Source organism: Tiliqua scincoides, chromosome 6, assembly GCF_035046505.1.
Source record: "Tiliqua scincoides isolate rTilSci1 chromosome 6, rTilSci1.hap2, whole genome shotgun sequence".
NCBI lineage: Eukaryota > Metazoa > Chordata > Lepidosauria > Squamata > Scincidae > Tiliqua > Tiliqua scincoides.
This window is the reverse complement of record NC_089826.1, coordinates 3,215,206-3,227,384: the sequence shown is the minus strand read 5'-3', so window position 1 is coordinate 3,227,384 and position 12,179 is coordinate 3,215,206.

The following is a 12,179-nucleotide window of genomic DNA, read 5'->3' as shown; positions in this document are numbered from 1 at the left end:
ATTCTGGCCTCCATCCTCCCACGCTCAGAGTAGATGGAATAGCTCGGCTCAGCTTGTCAGCTGCTTCAAGGTCGCACAAACTGGTGACCTGCGGATGTTGTCTTCAGGCAAATGGAGGCTCAACCCTCTAGACCAGACCTCCTGCCCTTTTGTCTCTAGCTAGGCACCTAACTGTCCCTGCCTGGGAGCAAAACATAAGAGCTCCAGCAAACTGTGAAGTAGGGGGAGCACCAGAACAAATATGGAGAAGGGGATGATGAGACATTGAAGGGACACATTGCATTTCAGGGAGGGTGAGTTTTGTCCCACCTCCTAGATTTCCTTAAAGTGAAAAAAGGTCAGACTTCACAATAACACTGTCATCAAATGCATTTTCTCTGAAGTAAGTCCCATTGACTTTGATGGTGTTAAAATTTCTCTTCCTTGCTCCCCTTCCACCACTGACAGATGGAAGCCATGCAGGAATACTCTTTATATATTGAGAGCTGGTATTAAAGAAAACCACTTGTCCTTCAAGTGACCACAGGGCTCCAGCGATGGAAGGCCAGCTGCTTGACTGGGAGGGGCACTTGCCTATCCTTGCTTCTCCGATGCCATGGCCACAAAAGCTACCGGAATCTAAAAATGGCACAGGTGAAATTGGCTGATTGCTCTTCACACATGTTTCTGGCTTTCTGCTACTTTTTTTAACAACTTATTTTATTTGGATATGAGCTATGACAGCTAAACAGAACCTCCAGGTTCAAAAACAATATACCTTATACCAGGGGTGTCCAAACTTTTTGGCAGGAGGGCCACATCATCTCTCTGACACTGTGTCAGAGGCCGGGGAAAAAAAGAATTAATTTACATTTGAAATTTGAATAAATTTGAATAAATTTACATAAATGAATATATTAGAGATGGAACTTATATGAATGAATGAAGGTCTTGCAATAGTTCAAGACCTATAAAAGGCCTTGCACAAAGCAAGGCTGGCCTTTCCGTCACTGCCGCTGCTGCATCACAGACAGCAAGCAGTGGAGGGAGCCCTCATCCCACAGCTCATGTGAGAGGTTGAACAGTTGGCCTCACGCTTAGAGCAGTTGCATTGGGCCAGCATGGGTGCCAGCAAGTCTCCAGAGGGCCAGAGGCTCATTGGAAACTGGGGGCTCCCTGTGATTGGGAGTCCCTGAGGGCCACAAGTGGCCCCCGGGCCGGGGTTTGGGCACCCCTGCCTTATACAGTATACAAAAACACTGGATACCTTAATATCCATTTACCTGATCTTCCTCTTGAGTCCCGTGTGGCCCCAGCATGTAGTCGTGTTCTGAAAGTTGGGCAGAGAGAAACAGTTTGGCCCCCAAATAAATGTTACAAGCATAGGAGACAAGACCCCATATTTCAACTCACAATGAGGGGGAAAAAAAAAGAAAACCATTTTGGAAATCAGCCTGACAAAAATATACCATCGCTTTCTTGGATAAATAGGAACTTTTACAGACAAATAAATAGTTATTACTCTACCATCTTTCTCTTTGCCTGTGCATTGCTTACAGCACTCAATGCTCAGCCCATGATGCCAAGGTCACCAACTGTTCCGGGAATCCATTCATCCCTTCGCTCCCGGCTGCCATTGGTTGCTCGGCATTCTGATCAATCAAATTGGCTCACCGATCAGGGGGAATTGCAAGAAGTCTTCACAGCTTACACAGGGTTGCTTTAGGTAACTTGTTTCAAAACAAATGTTAATTATCTTGTGGCCAGGAGGGAGGGAGGCAATGAAACCTCATTTAAAGCACTGCAAAACAAATGTGGGTTGGACCACTTTACAATTTACAATTGTAAATTGCACCACTTTACAATTAGAACGCAACCAGATGAAAGGTTCCTGTTTTCCCAGTTTGGTGGGCCTGGAGGACCTCACAAAAAGTTTCTAGGAAAAGGAGGCTCTTTTCCCCAGGACTGTCCTGTGTCATTGCAGAAGCAAAAAGCCACTGATCAATCACCATCTTCTCACATTCCATGCACAGCATGTAAACAGCTGCAATGTGTCTCCTTCCTACACTGTGAAGGGATGTCAGATGCTCTGGGCGACAGCGGAGGTCAGAAAAAAGGGGTGAGGGGAAATCAGTACTTCTGCAAAGTCAGGAGGCTCAAAGTGGTGAGAAAATGCTGAATCCATGTCCCACGTTTCATCTGCATCATGGGAAGGAACTCAAGTTGCTGTGCTTGCCATGCTGTAAATAGAATGTGGGGGCCCCCTGAGAGTTGTCTTGCACCTTGCACAGAATGTGGGGAGGGGTCATATTTATGGATTCTTTGTTCAGAAACGGAATCCTCCGCCTGCAGTCTGAAGCTGTACCATCTAGAATGAGACCAATCTATCTGTTGAAGATAGAAAGTTGCCTTGGACTGCGCCAGATCTTTGGTCCACATCGGTCAGCATGTTGACCCCCCGGTTGTCTGATTGGAGGTGCTGACGATGCTGCCAGGGACTGAACTTTTGGTATGCAAAGGTTGGGATCTACCTGTGGGGTGCAGCTCCAAACAATGTACTGTGCAAACAAAATGAATGATGTGAAGGATCACAATCTGCAAGACTCGCAACCTGCAGGCTCACAATCTGAACATAATCCATTCTGCAGGAGCACTTCCTTGCTGCCGCCACTCCCCTGGTGGTGCATTGAGATCACTTGAGGAGAAAGCCCTTCTTCCTTCTTTGTGACAGACTATCCTTCCTTTCCTCCAAGACATTCAGATCAGCATCAATGGATGTTCCTCACCCCACTGATTTTATCCACACAGCTGTATGAAGTGAGTATGGCCAAGAGGCAGAGGCTAGCTAGCCTAAGGTCATTTGGTGAGCTTCATGGCTGACCAGCATTTGAACCTGCTTCTTGCCTCTCCGGTACTCAAATCACAACCCCACGCTTTCTCTCCATTCAGCTTGCCAAAAATGGCTACATCCCCTGCCCTGGTCAGCTGAGTTGCTATCAGGCATCTAGCCCTGAAAAATCACACATACGTTTGTTCTTTCCCTGTTTTGGACAAGCTGGGGGTGATAACTCCATGAAAGAGTGTGTTCTATGAATGAGAGGCACATGAGAAGGCAACTTCTCTAGGGCTGGGAAAGGCCCCCTGCAGGGTTGTGGCCAGTTGGAACAGATAGCAGTAGATCAGTGATCTGGCTCAGGATATAGCTGCTCCCTAAGGCTTTGCAGTTTTTGTTCAAGCCCTAGAAAAACCAGCAATGTGATCAGCGATTGTAGCAGACAGACGAGAAGGAAAACCAATGGGCATGATGAGAGCAGAAGCTGGTTTTTATTTTCTTGCTACCTTCATCACATGCTGAAAACTGCTCCAGTCACAATGCAGTTCACCGCCAAACAAGAAGCTGGACCTCACTGTAAATCTGTACAGTGCTCAGGGCTAATTTTGGGATGTGTAGGCTACAGGCTCTTACTAGAAAGCAAGTCCCACTGAACCCAAAGGGATTACCTTTGAGGTAAACAAGTCCTGGATTGTGACATACAGGCATGATGAAACCAAAGTTAAGTGCTTTTGAAGGCCCATGATTTGAATGATAGGGATCTAAAAACATGTTTAACGTGGCCAATTAGGTCAATTAAGTCCAATTAAGGACCTTAAAAGTGCTTAGATAATGGCCATACTTTGGTAAAACTGTCTAAAAATCTTCAAAAGAAATTAGGAGGACAAACAAAGCAATAGGAAATGGTACTCCCCCCTCATTTTCAAAGCAACCCACTTCCTTCTGCCTACTCAACATTCCTAACAGTTTTTGCATATAAGCACTGATTATGAAACTTCAGATCCAAACATGCAGTTCTGACTTGTCTGAGTGGTGCTTGGATAACAAAGAGAGTGGCATAGAGGCTTCCAGCAAAAGACCTGGCGAGGGGCCAAAGCCTCTTGCCCTTTTGTGGGCTGCTCCTGCCCCAGGATGGTGGACCAGAGTCCTCTCTTTTGATTTGTAAATATAACAGAGGGAACTGAAGTCTGCCCAAACCTTGGACACCATCTGTCAGTGGAGCTGAAGTCCCACCACATTCCATTCAAGTCCATGCAGTTTTTACTTTGGTCCATGGTTCCATTTCTTCTTAATAAGGAGTCCCTTGATTTGGTTGTGTGCTGCAAATCATAAAAGGCATCTTCAAACTGAAGTAAAAAAAGAAAAAAGACAAGAGGTAGGTGATAAGAGGCTGTATTGTCTCCATGAAAGGGTGACCAAGGCTGAAGGCTGCCCTGAGCACAATCCGTTTGTCCTGTGGAAGCCACGGTCCCAGTTCGGGAGAGGCACAGCCTCCAGTCATGCAAAGCAGACTGCTTGCTGATGCCCACCAGGTCAGCTCTGGGATGGGAGACCACCAGGGAACTGTCTGCTGGTCTTCAGGAGTTCCATGATGCAGTGGCGTAGCTAGAGGGGGGGCAAAGCACTAAGTTTTGCAGGGAGCCTCACTGCAGCATGCAAGCAGCCCCTCCCCTTTGGAGCCAATCTGGGCAAAACAGAGGCGTATGCCCAGAAGACCTCCCTAGAAGGCTCCCAGAAGGAGTGCACCTCCATTCTGCTCTCCTCCTGCCTGGAATGGCTCCTTAGGGGAGGGGCTGCTTGCACGCCGCACTGAGGCTCCCTGCAAAACTTAGTGCTTTGCACCCTCTCTAGCTATGCCACTGCTGTGATGGAAGAAAGGTGGGGGGTGGTTTAAATGGAATGAGTTAATAAATGTAAAGGTGCTATTTTACCAACTCCGGCTAAGTAGTTCCTTTCGGCGTTTTGCGTGGGGTAAGCCCTTGATCAAGAGCTGCTTCCTGGACTTTGCAAGTTCTGGCAGAATCATGACGTTGTCCCTTCAGTTTGTTTTGTGGGAAGCATCTGCGGGTGTGTAGAGTTCCTAGCACACTATGAGTAAACACCTGCACAGGCTTTCATGCGTCTTCAGCAGTGTGACGATCTCTTCACAAAGAACGTGTTTGCAAAGCTTCCACTGTGTCACTCACAGCTTTTGTGCTCTAGGCAACCAGGTCAGGGTCAGGTTCTGAGCTCCACTGCTTCCCTCCACCAAACCTTTTCGGTTTCAGATGCTAAGAGCCACCCGGGTGACATGCGTGAATGCCAGGAGGAAGTCATAGAGGATAAATAAAAATTGCCAGCCCTTGTTGAGGAGGAAGTTGCGAATGAGCTGTGTGCTCAGCAGGTGGTAGCTGGAATCAACTAAGGAGGAATGCAAACACCTCAGTCGGTGCAGGCAGTTTGCAGGAAGGGGTGTGCTTGCGAAGTAAGACAACAATCCATTTCCTGGAGATTGAAGAAACAGAAAATATGTAAAAGAACCATCTAAGGCAGCATTTCTCAAACTGTAGGTCACGACCTGATTTCTGGTGGGTCCCACAGAGCCTCCAATGACAACACAGGTGATAGAAAGATCAGATAACTAAGGACCCAATCCTAAACTGACCCAGCACCAGCGCTGGGTGTCATAATCACGTTTATGGCGCCCGGTGATCAGGGAGCACTGGCCAGTCAGGTGCTGGGCCCAGTGCCAGCAAGAAGAGGACATGCTGTCACTGGGGGTAAGTGCAACCGCCAGGGGGAAGTGTGGCCTCTGGGGGCGGCAAGGGAGGCAGGAAGGGGGTGGGATCGGAGAAGCTCTGAGCTGTCTGGACCAGACCAAAATACCATCCAATCTAGCAATGGTTAACCAGGGGGTTCTGGGAAGCCTGCATGCAGGACATGAAGCCAATAGCCCTCCCCAGCTATGATATTCAGAATATATTCTGCCTCTGAAGACGGAGGTTCCACATAGCCATAATGTTTAGTAGCCATTGATAGATCTGTCCTATTCCACGAAACTGTTTAATCTCCTTTTAAAACCATCTAACCTGTGGCCATCACCACACCACGTGGTAGCAAATTCCATCCTTTCTCAGCCCTGCTACTTGAGATTTCTTTTTAAAATGGAGGCACTGTCTGGGGTCTTCTGTAGACAAAGCAGGTGGTCCTACCCGCAGGAATCCAGAAGAAATCCATAAAGTTCAGGCAAGTTCTTCAACAGCCACAAGCAATCCTCAGAGGAGATGGTTAAACCATTTTTTTTTTCTGATGAAGGATGTTTTCTCTTATCCACTTGTGAGAAAGGGAGGTGGGAATCACCCTGGAGCGGCAAGCAGTGACAGATTACTGGGAATCTCCTTAGAACAACAGTCACCAGAAGATAACAGCAGAAGGAACTCTGTTGTTCCAGTTCCTAAAGGGGATGCTGCTGTTGCCTTGGCAACAAAAGAATGCAGCAATTTCCACACTCAAGAGGATTGGTACCCGAGGGAGCCGGCTTGACGGAGAGAAAGAAGCCGCACACAGTAATGAAGCAGCAACATCTGCTGGTCTGCATAAGCATCTGTATGAAAACTGCCTCAGGGCTTTCACCATGACCTCAGCAAGTTAAAAGCAGCAGCACCAGTTAACTAAACCAGTTAAGAGGTCCATCTTAACTCAGTGACAGAGTACCTGTTTTGCAGGCAGACAACCCCAGGTTCAATCTCTGGCAGCATCTCCAAGTCTTGTGTGTTCCCAAAGCACCTGGTGGGCCACTGTAAGTTACAGGAAGTTGGACTAGATGGGCCTTTGGCCTGATCCAGTGGGGTACTTCTTATGTTTTAGACCCCATCTAAAACCCTGGAAAGGTGACAATAACTGATTGGAAGCCCTAAAGAAACTGACCATCAAGATCTAGGGAAGATAACCATATGCTGTGATTACTTAGGGCTAGAACTGGGGAGCCTTCTAGATCCTCTTGAGACCATCCTTCCAGGTTTGATCATGGCTTCAACCCAAGGCAGTCCACTGAGACTTCCTAGTCTGCCTATAAATGCTTCTAGATCCAATCTATCCAATCTAGGCTTTCAAGATTAGGCTTTCTTCTTTCCCTGGCTAACAGTCAGATTCTGGCTTTGTTGGTGTGGTCTGCCAGGACTCACAGTTCAACAGTTTGTATAGTAGGCTGTCTACCATCTCACCCTTACAATTTTGTGTTGTTCTTGTGCCAGGTTTCTGAGGGCTCCAAGTCAAAGCATTACTCTGGATCCTGCACGATAACACATTGTGTACTATCACAGCTGCTGGCACTGGAAGCTCAGAGGTCGACCCACTGATGGGACTGGGCCCTTGGCAGTCCGTCCACCTTACTGACTTTTGACACCATCCTTTCTTGTGCTCTGAGGTGCTCTGCCTCGAAACAGCCAGGGAGCCGCTATCATTTAGCTATTTAGAGTTGTCCTCTATGATTTTACCTTTTAGCTTAAAAAAAAAAAAATTCATGGTGGTCGAACCTCAGAACATCCTTTACTTAATGTAGTTCTTTCAACCATGCTCAGTGTGTTAGAACCTCATCAGAATTCCTTTGCTGAATCTCTCTCCCTCTCTCTCTCTCTCTCTCTCTCTCTCTCACATACACACACACACACACACGCACACACACACACACACACACAGAGTTTGCAGAGCGTTAGGGTACCGTAAGAGAGGGAGGGAGCATCTGGGTAATTTAATTCATGCAGACACACATCCTTGTCTCAACCCACATATTCTGTGAATGTCGGTCTGTAAATAAACTTAGCCTCGACTGCGAGATGAGAAATGCAGCTTCCACGATTTTCCTGGTTTATTACACGATATTAATAGAAAGTCCTGTGTATGCCTGAGATGAGTGGAAGGAAAAATATGAATTCTTCAGTCAATGACTGCAGCAAGAATCCTAGAGAGTCACATGGGCCACTGCGCTGGCTTTGGTGCAATGAATTCCCAGGACTTGTTCCAGAGATGCAGGCTTGTCCTGGGCTTAATTTTTGGAACTGTTTTTCTTGCTAGTGAGGCCTGACCTCAAGCTTGTCGATATGCTTTCTAGTAACAGGTCACCAGAAGACCAGAGCTACACAGTCCATACTGGAGGCCATTTTTCCTCCTCAAGGAGCTGCCCTGCAGCCACAGCTCCAATCTGCTCAATTCTGTGACCTTTCAACAGCTTATTGGTGGGCTTGTAAGAGGCTAGCCCAGTGATTTTCAACCTTTTTCATCTCACAGCACATTGACAAGGCACTAAAATAGTCAAGACACACCACCAGGTTCTGGACAATTGACAAGGCATGCTGCAGTGTTGAGCTCACGTCTCCCATTGGCCCTATTAATAAATGACCTTCTCCCAAATTCCTGTGGCACACCTGTGGACCACTCGTGGCACACCAGTGTGCCAACAGCACAGTGGTTGAAAATGGCTGGGCTGGTCCTTACTGGCTGCATCTTATCTCTTGCATTCTGATATCCTTCTCTGTTAGTCCCAGGTTATTTTCTAGCTACTTGACTGGGCTTCAAGGCTGCTGTCGCTTCCTCTGTGCCCCTAGAACAAGGCACTTGCCATCAGTGAGAGGAGTTGCTCTTGTGATAGCATCTGGGGAGGTGCCTCATTTTTGAATCTCATGACAAAGATGCTGTCCCACTTTGCAAACAAAATATATCTGGATGCCCAGGCAAAATGTATGGGGGTTGGGGAGGGAGAGAGAGGGTGGTCGATCTGTGAACAACCAGACACAGGAGATTTCAATGAGATTTCAGGTAGGTTATTAAATTATCTACTGCTTTTGTCCATAGATGACAGCATAAGGTTGCCTATGCGTTGGAGAAGTTGCTGTTGTGGGTGCTGAGTTTGCATCTCCTGTGTGTTTGCATCTCCTGGCACACACACCAAAAGTTGGTCTTCCTTGCATTTGTGAGTTAGAAGGTAAAAATAATGATGATGATGATGATAATTGAGCTTAATGAATGTATATAGCCCACTCAAAGTAGAGCAAAACACGGCCTTCTTGGTTCATTAATCAACAGCGTAGCTATGGAGTATTGGTAAGTATTGCAGTAGTAAGTGGTAAGTATTGCAGGCACCACAATGCACCATGTAACTAGCCCCTCCCACTCATCTGCGCAGCGACGGCAATGTGCTGTACTGCTGTCGTTGCCTAGAATGGCTCCAATGGTGAGTGGGACGGGTTGTTTATACAGTGCACATGCGCTGCCTCCGACGCATCCTCGGCATCACCTGGCAGGACAAAGTTCCAAACAACACAGTCCTGGAACGTGCTGGAATCCCTAGCATGCATGCACTGCTGAAACAGAGGCGCCTGCGTTGGCTCGGTCATGTCGTGAGAATGGATGATGGCCGGATCCCAAAGGATCTCCTCTATGGAGAACTCGTGCAAGGAAAGCGCCCTACAGGTAGACCACAGCTGCGCTACAAGGACATCTGCAAGAGGGAGCTGAAGGCCTTAGGGATGGACCTCAACAAGTGGGAAACCCTGGCCTCTGAGCGGCCCGCTTGGAGGCAGGCTGTGCAGCATGGCCTTTTCCCAGTTTGAAGAGACACTTTGCCAACAGTCTGAGGCAAAGAGGCAAAGAAGGAAGGCCCACAGCCAGGGAGACAGACCAGGGACAGACTGCACTTGCTCCCAGTGTAGAAGGGATTGTCACTCCCGGATTGGCCTTTTCAGCCACACTAGACGCTGTTCCAGAACCACCATCCAGAGCACGATACCATAGTCTTCCGAGACTGAAGGTTGCCCACAGTGAGGCACCTGCAATACTTACTGCATAACCCCCTGTAGCTATTACCTGGGTTAGGATGGACCTGTGATCTGAGGTTGCAGGGCCATGTCTACATGCCTCACAACCCCAACTCAGCTTCCATTAGATCAGAATTGCACACAATGCAGTCACACACAGTTTGTACACAAACCATATCGACAATGGCCTGTAGTGTTTACGAGCCACTGATTCCTCCCCCCCCCCTGCAATCATCATTATTGTTCCTGAAAGGGTCTGAAGCTCCATGGCTCTCTTTTTAATGAGCTCATTAACCCCATGCCCACCTTAATTCCCTACCCCTCAAGACAGGATTATGTTTTCCATTAGCCATACCTAAATTTGGAAGAATTTGTTGTTCTTTTCGGACAGGCAACCATGGCTCTTGGTAATTTAATTTGTCTTTGAATTAAACGTAATAGGAGACAGGTCTGAAAATATAAGCTGTAATAGCAACAGCATGAGTAACAGGAAACAATAAAAGTCAACACTGTACCAAAGTGCCCTGAAACTCTGATACAAACAGTTATGACCCCAAATATTTTCCCAGACTGTCTCAGGTTAGTCTAGGTTGGCTGGTTGGTTGGCAACCTTCAGTCTCGAAAGACTCTGGTATAAGCCTACAGTGCCTGGTATTCCCAAGCGGTCTCCCATCCAAGTACTAACCAGGCCTGACCCTGCTTAGCTTCTGAGATCTAGGTTGGCCAGTCTCAGCTGATGAGACCTTACACCTGAGGTTTTTAACCAGTGTGCTAGACCACAGCTGCGATACAAGGACATCTGCAAGAGGGATCTGAAGGCCTTAGGAGTGGACCTCAACAGGTGGGAAACCCTGGCCTCTGAGTGGCCCGCTTGGAGGCAGGCTGTGCAGCATGGCCTTTCCCAGTTTGAAGAGACACTTGGCCAACAGTCTGAGGCAGAGAGGCAAAGAAGGAAGGCCCATAGCCAGGGAGACAGACCAGGGACAGACTGCACTTGCTCCCAGTGTGGAAGGGATTGTCACTCCCGAATGGGCTTTTTCAGCCACACTAGACGCTGTTCCAGAACCACCACTCAGAGCGCGATACCAGAGTCTTTTGAGACTGAAGGTTGCCAACAAAATTGCTGTGGCACAGTGTGGGGTAGTGACTGGCCTGGAAGGGGGTGAGACCGGCAGAGCCCTACGACGCTAGATCCTATCCGACGCAGAGGCTCTCAGATCTGTGCCAGCAAAATAGACTTGAGAAGCCCCATTGTGGGGCCTGGGTTGTAGGGCCACTGGATACAGAGGTAGCCATTTTGACACAGCTGTACCTGGTGGCGTTGCTGAGTATAGGATTGGGCTGTTACACCCTAAAGATCGCGATGCTGTAGAGCAGGGACCTCCAAACTACAGCCTGGGGGGCTGCAACCAGCCCACCACAAGATTTTACCCAGCCCGCAGCAACCTGGTCTTTTTCGTCAGAGCGTTTGCTAATGTTTGACATGTTTACTCATTATAGATCATTTCTCCGTTTAAGCGTGACATTGTTTCTTTGTAATTGTCACATTTTTCTTTTGTACCGAGTAATGTCATGCTGATTACAAAAAAGATGCAAGTGAAATCAATTCATTTAAATTTCATTCATTCATTTATAAAACTGATTTTTTTTTCAGCCCACGCAAATGTGGCCCTCGTACTGAAAAGTGTGGAGACTGCTGCGTGTAGCGTCGGGCTCACGGCCAGCCTCCTGACTGTCTCCCTTACTTCCCAGGATGGTTGGGAGACCCCAAAGCCATCAATGGTACACCTCACGATAGCTTGTCTGGCAGAGCAGGGGTTACCCCCAGAAGCCCTAATAGTGCTGCATGCTGTGCTGCTCATACTGGCTGGAATCCACTAAAGACAGCCCTCTATTTTATACGAAAGAGTCCCTGGCCACCGTGTCGGGAAACGGTTATCACAGTGTTTCAGCACATCTTTCGCATGTAGAAGGTTCCAGTGATATCTTTTCCTTAAAAGATCTCAGATAGCAGGTTTGGGTTGGTACTCTCTGCCTGAGATTTGAGAATGCTGCAGCCAAGCAGGAGAGACAACACTGACCAGGTGGACCGTCTGTCACAGAACAGCGCGGCCTCACACATGACACACCAGTGGGCAGGATCCCAAAAATAGAGCTGTCCCGCCAGCCAGTAGATTGTTATGGGTGCAGGAAGTAATGAGATGTGGATTCTGGAGCCAAAGTCGAGACAGACCTCTCAAGTGGAGCAAAATACCAGTGGAAATCAACCGTTTTAGCTTGTGGACTGGGCCACAATTCTCAATCAAGTATCCCCTCAGCGGCAAACCCACATCTGCCTCAGAATGTGAACATGTTTGTGCCACCGGGCCTTCCTGCAGAGTTTAGGTCTTTGGCACAAGGCTCCAGTTCATCCATTGGTTTGTGAGCGACTGGAAGTATTTTGGAAGAGGCTTTGTGATGCTGCGGAAGAGATAAAACTTTGCTTCTGAAGGTGCTGTTGTTTCCATGGTAATGGACTTTAAAAGATCTCTCTCTCTCTCTCTCTCTCTCTCTCATTAAAAATAACTACAACTACC